This window comes from Branchiostoma lanceolatum, chromosome 4, assembly GCF_035083965.1.
Source record: "Branchiostoma lanceolatum isolate klBraLanc5 chromosome 4, klBraLanc5.hap2, whole genome shotgun sequence".
In the NCBI taxonomy this organism is placed as follows: domain Eukaryota; kingdom Metazoa; phylum Chordata; class Leptocardii; order Amphioxiformes; family Branchiostomatidae; genus Branchiostoma; species Branchiostoma lanceolatum.
Window position 1 is genome coordinate 3,705,009 of NC_089725.1, and position 10,051 is coordinate 3,715,059.

Genomic DNA, 10,051 nt, shown 5'->3' on the forward strand with positions numbered 1-10,051 from the left:
CAAAACGGTTTCTTTTTTGAGTGACAGAAAGAATGATGTTGACAATTTTTGGGAGCTAAATTGTCCATTTGTTAAGTACATTTTGTCGACACCGTCAGAATGACGCAGAATGAAGACTTGATCGCCTTCATATCATGCGACATTAAAGAAACCCAAATAAACAGATTTTAGAAAGAGAAGATTTAACACCAATAAGGAAGGATGACCTGACCTGACAGCCGAAGCAAAGCTCCCAAACTTTTACTTAATCACTCATGACACAGCAGTAAGTGATTTTTGTGATGTGAAAAAAATACATATTTACCAGCATGTGTTCCATGTTAGGTCGCCGCAAACAATTTACGTTGCGGTCACTACTTTTAGTTGGTCAAGCCTAGGAATTACTCCACATAAAGAGAATAGTACTCTTAAAACAATTTCTACAGGCTGAGGATTTAACGCGGCTTTAAGAATCTATTCAACGCCGCACTTTGCTCGTCAAGCGGCCATGGGTTCTCATGGCTGATAACGGAAGATAGCAGGTCGCAGGTGGGATAGGCTTCACTCAAAGATGCGGATGATCGTTCCAGGCCAGTGCCTTGTGATTGCACGTACAGAAAAATCATAGCTGGATGAAGTTCAACTGCAGAGTGAAGAAAGCATCATCGGAATGGAATGGCAAAGAAAGCTGTAAGTATTCTGTCTATCTACAGACAGAAATACTGAAATTTGGTATATCCTTAGTCAGTCTCATTTTTGTTAATAGTTCATGCTCTTCTGTATATTGTGTATATACTTAAAATTCATATTTGTCTGAACTGTATCAAACTATATGTACATACGACTACATATCTATCAAGAAAAGACTGGAAAGCGGCGGAGATGAGTGAGATGAGTGATGTTGCAATATGGCAGAATAGGCGATTCTACCGGCAGAGATCGCGATCGAAGTCTGCTGGTAGAGGTTCATTCTCCATGCAGAGGTTTCGGTCTGGGGGCTAAGAGCCACGATCTTTAACGCCCCCTCCTCCACGTTAGAGATCGCGGACACTCCTTACAATTGCCCCCTGACCAAAACCTCTGCTTGGACAATAGTGGAGGTTGAGATCGCGATCTCTACTGGTACAATCGGCGAGTCTAGAGCCAGCAATTGCAATCTCTATTGTAACAAGAGTTCCACGAACACACCTTCGCCAAAAAATCAATGCTTATTGTGGACCGTGCCTTTATTCAAGACTTAAAAAAAAATCATCTATGTAATGGTGGTTCAGAACTAGAATATGTGTCGAAAGTCTAGAGTGTTGATTTATGTTACAACTGGTCATGAAAAAATTCTATTATGGCTTTTGTCAAGATGTGTATGTTGATATCATAGATAGGATAAATCTTTTTGTCATATTATACGTTTGGGTAGCTACTGCCTGTAATAATACAACCTGGTGAATGATAATACTACTATACATTTTGATGGACTAGACATAGTGAATGTGACTTTCCAGTACGGTGCAGTGGTCCATCTGTTTACATGACCTACATTGTAGGGCCATCTGTTTACATGACCAACATTGTAGGGCCATCTGTTTACATGACCTACATTGTAGGGCCATCTGTTTACATGACCTACATTGTAGGGCCATCTGTTTACATGACCAACATTGTAGGGCCATCTGTTTACATGACCTACATTGTAGGGCCATCTGTTTACATGACCTACATTGTAGGGCCATCTGTTTACATGACCTACATTGTACATCTCCAGCTCTGCTGGCAAACAGCTAGCTAGCATATAGTGTCCCCGAAATCAGGCTGTACATTAAAAAGCCTACTGTAGCGTTTCTTTATAAGTTATGCTAATGAGGCCCTGATTTGCATGATTTATGTCTAATGATGTTCACCTTTTCGTACCTTCCAAATGCCACAAGAATGAAATTCCCATCATTTACTGTATTGTATTGTCATTCAGTATGCAAATTCGGTATTCATTTGCATAATTAATGCCTGTTGATATATCTCTCTTTTTCAGATTCATATGTCACATGATTGAGAGTCCTATTATGAAATGCAGCGGTTTTATAAACTTTCATCATTCATTAAACAAATTAGCTCCTGATGTGCATAATTAGTCTTCAAGTATGTTAAGTATCAAGGCAGCTTTATCTACACATGATACAGCATGACGATCCACCAACCCCTTCTCTAGTTATTCGCCTCCAAAGGTAACAGCAAAAAACGCCCACTGCAGTTCCGAACAAGCCGATAGGGGGTCCAAACTTACACCACTTACTCTCTGTCTCAAGAGCTATCTACTGCTAAAAATCATGAACCTGTCACCTCCATAAAATTTGACATCAAACATTGAAGCTCTGTTGCAGTGTCTTAGGTACTTGCTAGGAGGCCTATTATCGAACTTGACCTTCCTCTTCGAGACCACTACCCATCCACTAAATATCATGCACAACTATCAACAGCTTATGGAGGTATGTTGCCTACATACATACAAACATACATACATACACTGCCCGCTGCAGTACTGTACGAAAAAAACCCCAGGTGAACCATCTTCGAACTTGACCTTCGATATCACAACCGCTATTCACCTATCAAAAATCATGAAGATTCATCTGTAGTTCCTCGAGCTATCTTGTCAACATACAAACACACAGACATGCACTTGCCGCTGCAGTACTGTAGAAAAACGCCAGGTGAACCATTTTCGAACTTGACCACAACCCACAACCGCTACTCACCTACTTAAAAGCATGAAGATCCGTCCACAGTTTCTCGATTTATGCTCTTGCCATACATACAGACCCGCCTCACAGCTGGAGTAGCTGAAAACATAACCTTCTCGGCGAAGGTAACATGAGTCCGTAAGCCGGCGTCACATAATACAATCCATGTGAACGTCGGCCGAATTCGGGGAGTGGGGAATGCCATGGACAATTCATGGTCAGCTGAAAGACTAAGACTTTGCAGATGACCTTACATTGCTTAGTCAGGAAAGGTCAAACATGAAAGAAAAAATGACAAGCTATCAGTCACTGGCCCCTTTAGTGGGGCTATACATTAGCAAAAAGAAGACGAAATTGATGAGGGTAACCCAGGAAAAAGAAGTGCCCATAAAGCTGGACGGAGAAGATCTGTCAGAGGTTTCTCAATTCACTTATTATGCTTCGGTCCCAATTGCGCCAGTGCCCGTGTAATTCCGGCCGAAGCCCCAAATTTTTATGGTAGACTGTCGGGTACGGGGGGTGTTACCTCCCGGTGCTCGCACGATTACCTAACGACGTCTAATTGTTTCCGGGTCCCACTTTGATTTTAAGCCCGGGTTGAATTGATTCGTGGTCCTGACTGGACTCAAAAATAGCACGGCAGTCCCAGGGTGTCCCACTGGGCCACGTAGGGGTCACGCCTGAAAGTGCAAAAAACAGCCCGTGAACTACCCGTGAAATAGCAGTTACTTTTTTTGGCGACGCCTCAGTGGCGAGCCAAATTGTATAGTACTGTGTGCAGAATAAAAAGACTATTTTTACACAACCAAGAGATTTATTCCACCGATGTTTCAGTGACCATCTGTCACCTTCTGCAAGGCAAGAAGAAGAAGGTGACAGATGGTCACCGCAACGTCGGTGGAATAAATCTCTTGGTTGTGTAAAAAGAGTCTTTTTATTCAGTGACTTACCAACCTGATGAAACTATTCACGGAGTATTGTGTGCAGTTTGCAAATATTCTAGGAATCGCACATGCATTTGTCTACAGGAATCTTAATCCCAGAAGAATGTTTGGAATGTTAGTCAGCAGCACAAAGGATAGAAAGTGGGTCATGCAGCCCCCTGGGGGTATTCCTCCCAGAGAACCTACACAGGCAGCTACATGTGTTAGCTAGACGTCAGAGTCAGGCTTATGTATACATGACCCATTTAACTTAAATTTTAAGACCTCAGATCTACAGTAATATTGGTCTTTTCTAAAACAGTGTGTGACTGTTACAATGTTTTTTTAGATGTCTTAATGCTGCTTCTTACAACTGTAACATTTAATGTTCTGGCAACGGGTCATACCTGCATCAAGTTTGTACTGATACAAATTGTGCACACGCTGCTTCAATTACCTATAACGTTATAAGCAGAATAGCTAAAGGGCAGTTACCCCATTTATAACATCACGAGTATGCCCAGCCCATATACCACACTAGACAAAAAATAATTGAAACCAGGGACAGAATCTGGAACGATGTCAAAACGGAAATCATATTCAGATCCATTAATGAAAAAATTCACTGCCACAAGGAAATTTATCAAGCCAGTTAGACATATTCACACAAGACTAAATAGCAGTTACTACTAGTACTAGATGATTATAATCCTGTGCAATTCCAAGAATTCGAACTGTCGGGACACATTTTTGCAAAATAACATTTCTGTGGATTAAGAAGGCATTTTATCAGGAATTCTGGTATTCCAGTGGGACTCGAATTCCATCCTGGCATACCAGTGCCCTAAGCAGGGTACAGTAAAAATTAAACAACAACCTCCGTCGCCATGGCAATGTCTTTTTATCATTGCCAATCTTGTTTCAACTGTGGCCTTAGCATTACCTGGGCAGTACAGTAAACAACAACATCAGTATTGATATCGGAAGAAGGATTTGGCTAGCATCAGCATCGTTTATAAAACTAAAAAGGATTTGGAAAGACAAACACATAAACCTTGCCACAAAAATCAGTATCTACAATGTTTGTGTGCTCTTTACAGCTATGCATGGGTCTGAAACGTGGCAACTGACTTCCAATCAGGAAACACAAACAAACACACAGACACACAGACACACAGACACACACACACACACACACACAGACACACAGACAGACAGACACACAGACACACAGACTCACCCAAAACTATATCCCCATTTTTCATGGAGATAGCAATATCATCTCGCGCATACTAGTAGACGACATGCAAAACTACATACGAATGCAGCAAAGGGTTCGTGAGTTATAGCTGCGAACGTACGGAAAAAGAGTGACCACAATACTCCTCCTGTCGGAGGTCACTAACCTCCTTTACGGAGTAAAAATTGCGACTCAAGTGGGAGAAGCTGAGAACAGAGTTTCTGTTGGTAACCTAATCCTGACCCCTAACTCTTACCCTTATTGCGATTGTCTCAGTAGACACTCTACCGGTAGTGACTCCGATCGCAGTCTCTACCACCAGAATCTACAAATCTCCAATCGCATTTGGTATTGCGCTAATCTTTGTTCTGACATATATTCAAATTGCTATGATATATAGTTGAATGCTGTCACACATTATTCGTTACTGTTATCTGCACTTACAAATACATGTCCATACCTTTTTCTGCATTACACCTTTTATAAATATGTTTACCTACATTCATCTGAATAAAAGGCAATGCCTTGAAAAATAACCTTGTCAATATTGCCGGAAAATTTGAAAGCATCTTTGCAAGATAGAAAAATTATACGATCATGATTTGTCGGTAACGTTACATCAACTGGAAAGTAAAACAACCCAAGAAGAAAACATGTTCACCCAACGTCAATCTTCTTGATTTGTGGTTATCATCAAATATCCTGCGGTCGCCAATTCAATCAACTAATAAATGTGTTGGCGGCAGAAGGAGACGAAAATATCGCAGCGTGTACATGATATAATTATGTTTTTGTGTATGAATGTGTAGTGCTGAATACTACAATAAAGAATGTAAGCTAAAAGTGATATTCGTATCGTAGCAAGAAGGCTATCATGACCCAATAGCGGTGTAGAGAAAGGGCGAGATGGAAAGAAATGGAACGAAGTGAAACGAAATAGAACGAAAGGGAACTACAGAAAGTGCGGAATGGAACGAAAAGGAACGAAAAATGAAGCAAATCGTGTTCATAGAGGGAAGGACACACACACACACGCGCGCGCGCGCACACACACACGCACACACACGCTCGCGAGCGCGAACGCTGACGAAAACATAACCTTCAATCCTCCGCGTAATGATGGTGTTTGTGGTGTGCGCATGGGGTTTGATACCGTCTTTAAAGCCCCCTTCACACTTGTGCGTATATACAAGTGTATTGACATGTTTTGGGTTTAGGTTAAGTTTGCAGCCGAAGAGATCGTTTCTTTGGTTTGATAACCAGACTACACAACGGTAGGTCAAAGTAGAAAACACCTTTTCCCCGGAAACTTTACTTAAACCAAAAAAATGTCAATGCGCAACCCATACGCATTTGAAACTAGAGTTCCACGACCTCATACCTTCACCAAATGATTTTAACCTTTATGACTGACGTATTTCTGTGTCTCTCATCAATTATAAATCATATCAGTTGATTGTCTTAAAATTTACATGTCCAAAGTATGAGCTCAACAAATTATGAGCCTAACAAAGGAGGTTATGATAATATTTATTATCAATTATGCAAATGAGGCCCTTATTAGCATAATTTGATTCAACGATGTTCACATTCACATAACTTCCCGATGCCACAAAAAAAGTATTAAAGGTATGAAATTGCCGTCATTTGCCAGTGTGGAATAATAGAAGTTACTCATTAAGTATGCAAATTAGGCCAACATTTGCATATTTTCTATCTATTAACAGTCCTCTCTTCCTCAGTAACAATTTGAATAGTCATATCATGGAACAAAGCGGATTTTTAAAGTTGCCCCATTAAATATGCAAATAAGAATCTCATTTGCATAATTATCGTCCAATCATACTAAGCATCACACAAGCTATCCACATACCAAAAATCATGACTATCCATCAAGGCTGTCTTGTTATAGTATTTTCTCATTAATTATGCAAATGAGGTCTTCATTTGCATATTTCATATCAATTAATATTTCTGTCTTCCTCAGTTACATATGTCACATGTTTCAGAGTCCTATCATGGAATTTGGCAGCTGTATAAACTTTCCTCATTAATTATGCAAATTAGATACTGATTTGCATAAGAAGTATCTAATCATGTACATCATCACTCAAGCTATCTACTTACCAAAAATCATTACCATCCATCAAGCCCTTCTTGAGTTATTCCCTTTCAAAGTCAGACACAAAACCTGCTCCTGCAGTTCCAAAAAAGCCGCTAGGGGGCCCAAAGATCTCTGTCCAAAGATCTATGTACCACTCAAAAATCAGTTCCATAGCATGTCCAGAACACGAGATATCAAAACAGGAAGTTCCGCTGCAGTACTGTAAGAAGCCGCTAGGGGGCCCTAAATCTAATCGTTTTCAGGTCTCATTAAAATCTACCAACATACCAAATATCAAAACAATCCATCCAGGCATTCTTGAGTTATGCTGGTCCACTACACACAAACAAACACACCCACCAACAAACGCTACCCTCTGCATAACCTTCTCGGCGAAGGTAATAAACGCACAAGTGTGATAGGGGCCTATATAGCTACCGACATGCCAAATTTCCGACTCATTCATCAAATTGATCTTGATGTATAACCTCCATTGAAATTTATCTGCCGGGTTACATAAATTCGCCAGTTTGACAAAAAGGGGGTTCGAGAGTCATCACTATATACATAGTGCAGCTCCCCCCAGGAATCCAGTTTAGATATACTGAAGTGCATTTTACAGGGGGGGGGGGGGGCGTTGGAGAGTTGGAGATCTGTTTTGACGTATCTTTTCAGGGTGGCATAATAATGTACCCTGGTGGTATTTCATTTAGTAGATGTTAGGTGAGAAGACACAGACCCAGACAAACACAAGTTGTTCATACTATAAAAGACTCATCTTAGCAAATAAGGGTCTGCCTTTCACCCGAATGCCCTTTTTCACCGGAATACCCCAGAATGCCCATAAAGGAGGGTGAATTCTACCGGAATACACTATGCTTTGATGAGTAAACATCACAGGTTGCTGTATTTTGGCATAAAATGATATATTTATGGCCCAGGGAACGAGAAATCCCTAGAAAATAGTGATAGTCATCGGCGTCGGTGCCCCCGCCAGTAGCCATGTTTGTTTTTATTGCGGCCGTCAATATTGGTGTAGCAGGGTGAGTGATAAATACTCAAAAACGAGGAGAAATGTCGCATACAGTAATGCTTTAGTAAGTTAACATCGCGGGTTGCTATACTTTGGCATAAGATAACGTATACATGACCCTGGGATCAACGGAAATCACTAGAAATTCAAGGCGATCGGCGATAGTTCCCCGGCGTTATCACCATGTTTGTTTTCATTGCGGATTGCACTGTTTGTTTAGTGTGGTCACAGTAAGATTAATGCATAACAAGAGAGGTGAAAATTTTGGAAATACGGTATGCTTTGGTAAGTTAACATTGCAGGTTGCTGTATTTTGGCATAAGATAACGTATATACGACCCTGGCTGGGAACTCAGAGTCATAACCGGGCGATCCCGACCTGTCGCGCTCAGCATATCGGAATAAACAATAGTTAATCCGTTGCGTCAGAGGGCTGAAGTGCCTGGAAGCAGTTAAGATTAAAATTGAAATTTGTTCAGACCTAACAGTAATATGCAAAAAGATGCACGATGAGGACAGTGCTGTCTCTCTGATTGACCAAAGGAAAATCCCATTCACGGGTTATGCCGGCCGATAGATATCCTGAAATTCTTCCCTTCGAGCAAATAAAACCTAATTGACTTACTTGAAATATATTCATTCCGAAATTTACATCAGAAACAGTAATACATGGCTGTGAATAGCTCCCTGCTATTTTACTTTATCTGACATAGGCATATTCCATATGGCCACATCAAAATAAGGGGCCAAAGGGAGAACGCAGAAAGCACTTTGACGTGTCAATTGTAGCTTTATTACAAACGCATACCGGATACCTAATTCAAACAATACAGGTGACTGATGAAATCGATAACGTTGTTTAATAGATGGGAGAAATAAAATTCCATTGAAATCCGCTTGCTGCATTATCGCGCCATGTCTCCAATTAATGCAAGTACACACATGTTCATGACGACACGCATTGCTCACCTTGATTGAAATGAATGTTGACCATTAGCTAGTCCACTCAAGAAAACACATCTGTTCACAAAGAATAAGAAATGAGGCTGTATAACCTCCTTGGAAGCAATATGTCAGATATTTGAGTTAGAAACTAAGGTTAAGTTTTAAAGTATGTCGTGTACAACACAAAAACAATAGATAAAGGACTGCTACTAGATAGAGTAAATCTATAACTACATGTATATACATATCATTATGTATATATTGTATTTTCGTCGTCTGTTGGTCCAGTCACCCCCTCCCCCGTACACATACTGAACGATCCCCCATTTAGCAAGATCCGCCACATTGTTTATTCCGACTAGTAAATCCCGACGCGCAGGCATATCGCTGTCAGTAATTTTTTTAGCGATTTCTTGTTCCCAAGATCATAAACAAGTTATCATATACCAAATTGCAGCATTCTGCGCCAAAGCATACTGTCACCTCCCTCACTGTGACCCCACTAAACAAACAGGGTAATCCGCAATGAAAACAAACATGGGGACTCGCCGGGGAACTATCGCCGATCGCCTTGAATTTGTAGTGATTTCTTGATCCTAGGGTCATGTATACGTTATCTTATGCCAAAGTATAGCAACCTGCAATGTTAAGTTACCAAAGCATACTGTTTTTGCGACATTTCACCTCCGTTTTGTGCATTTCTCGCAAAACAAAGATTGTACTCCGCAATAAAAAAACATGGCGACAGATGTTTACTCATCAAATCATAGTGTATTCCGGTAGAATTCACCCTCCTTTATGGGCATTCCGGGGCATTCCGGTGAAAAAGGGCATTCCGGTAAAAAGGCAGACCGGCAAATAAGGCTATTGCAGCATTGGCTCATAAATTACGTAAATGAGTAAATTATATATGGCTATGTTCTACTTTCTTTAAATGTCACAACAATGAAATTTCCACCATTTACCTTTCCGAAATTATAGTCTTATCTCTTATGCAGATTAGGTCTTAATGTGTATAATTGATAGGTATCAATGTTCCTCTCTAAGTTACTGGCATTTACATGCAGATTAGGTCTTAATTTATATGATTAATAG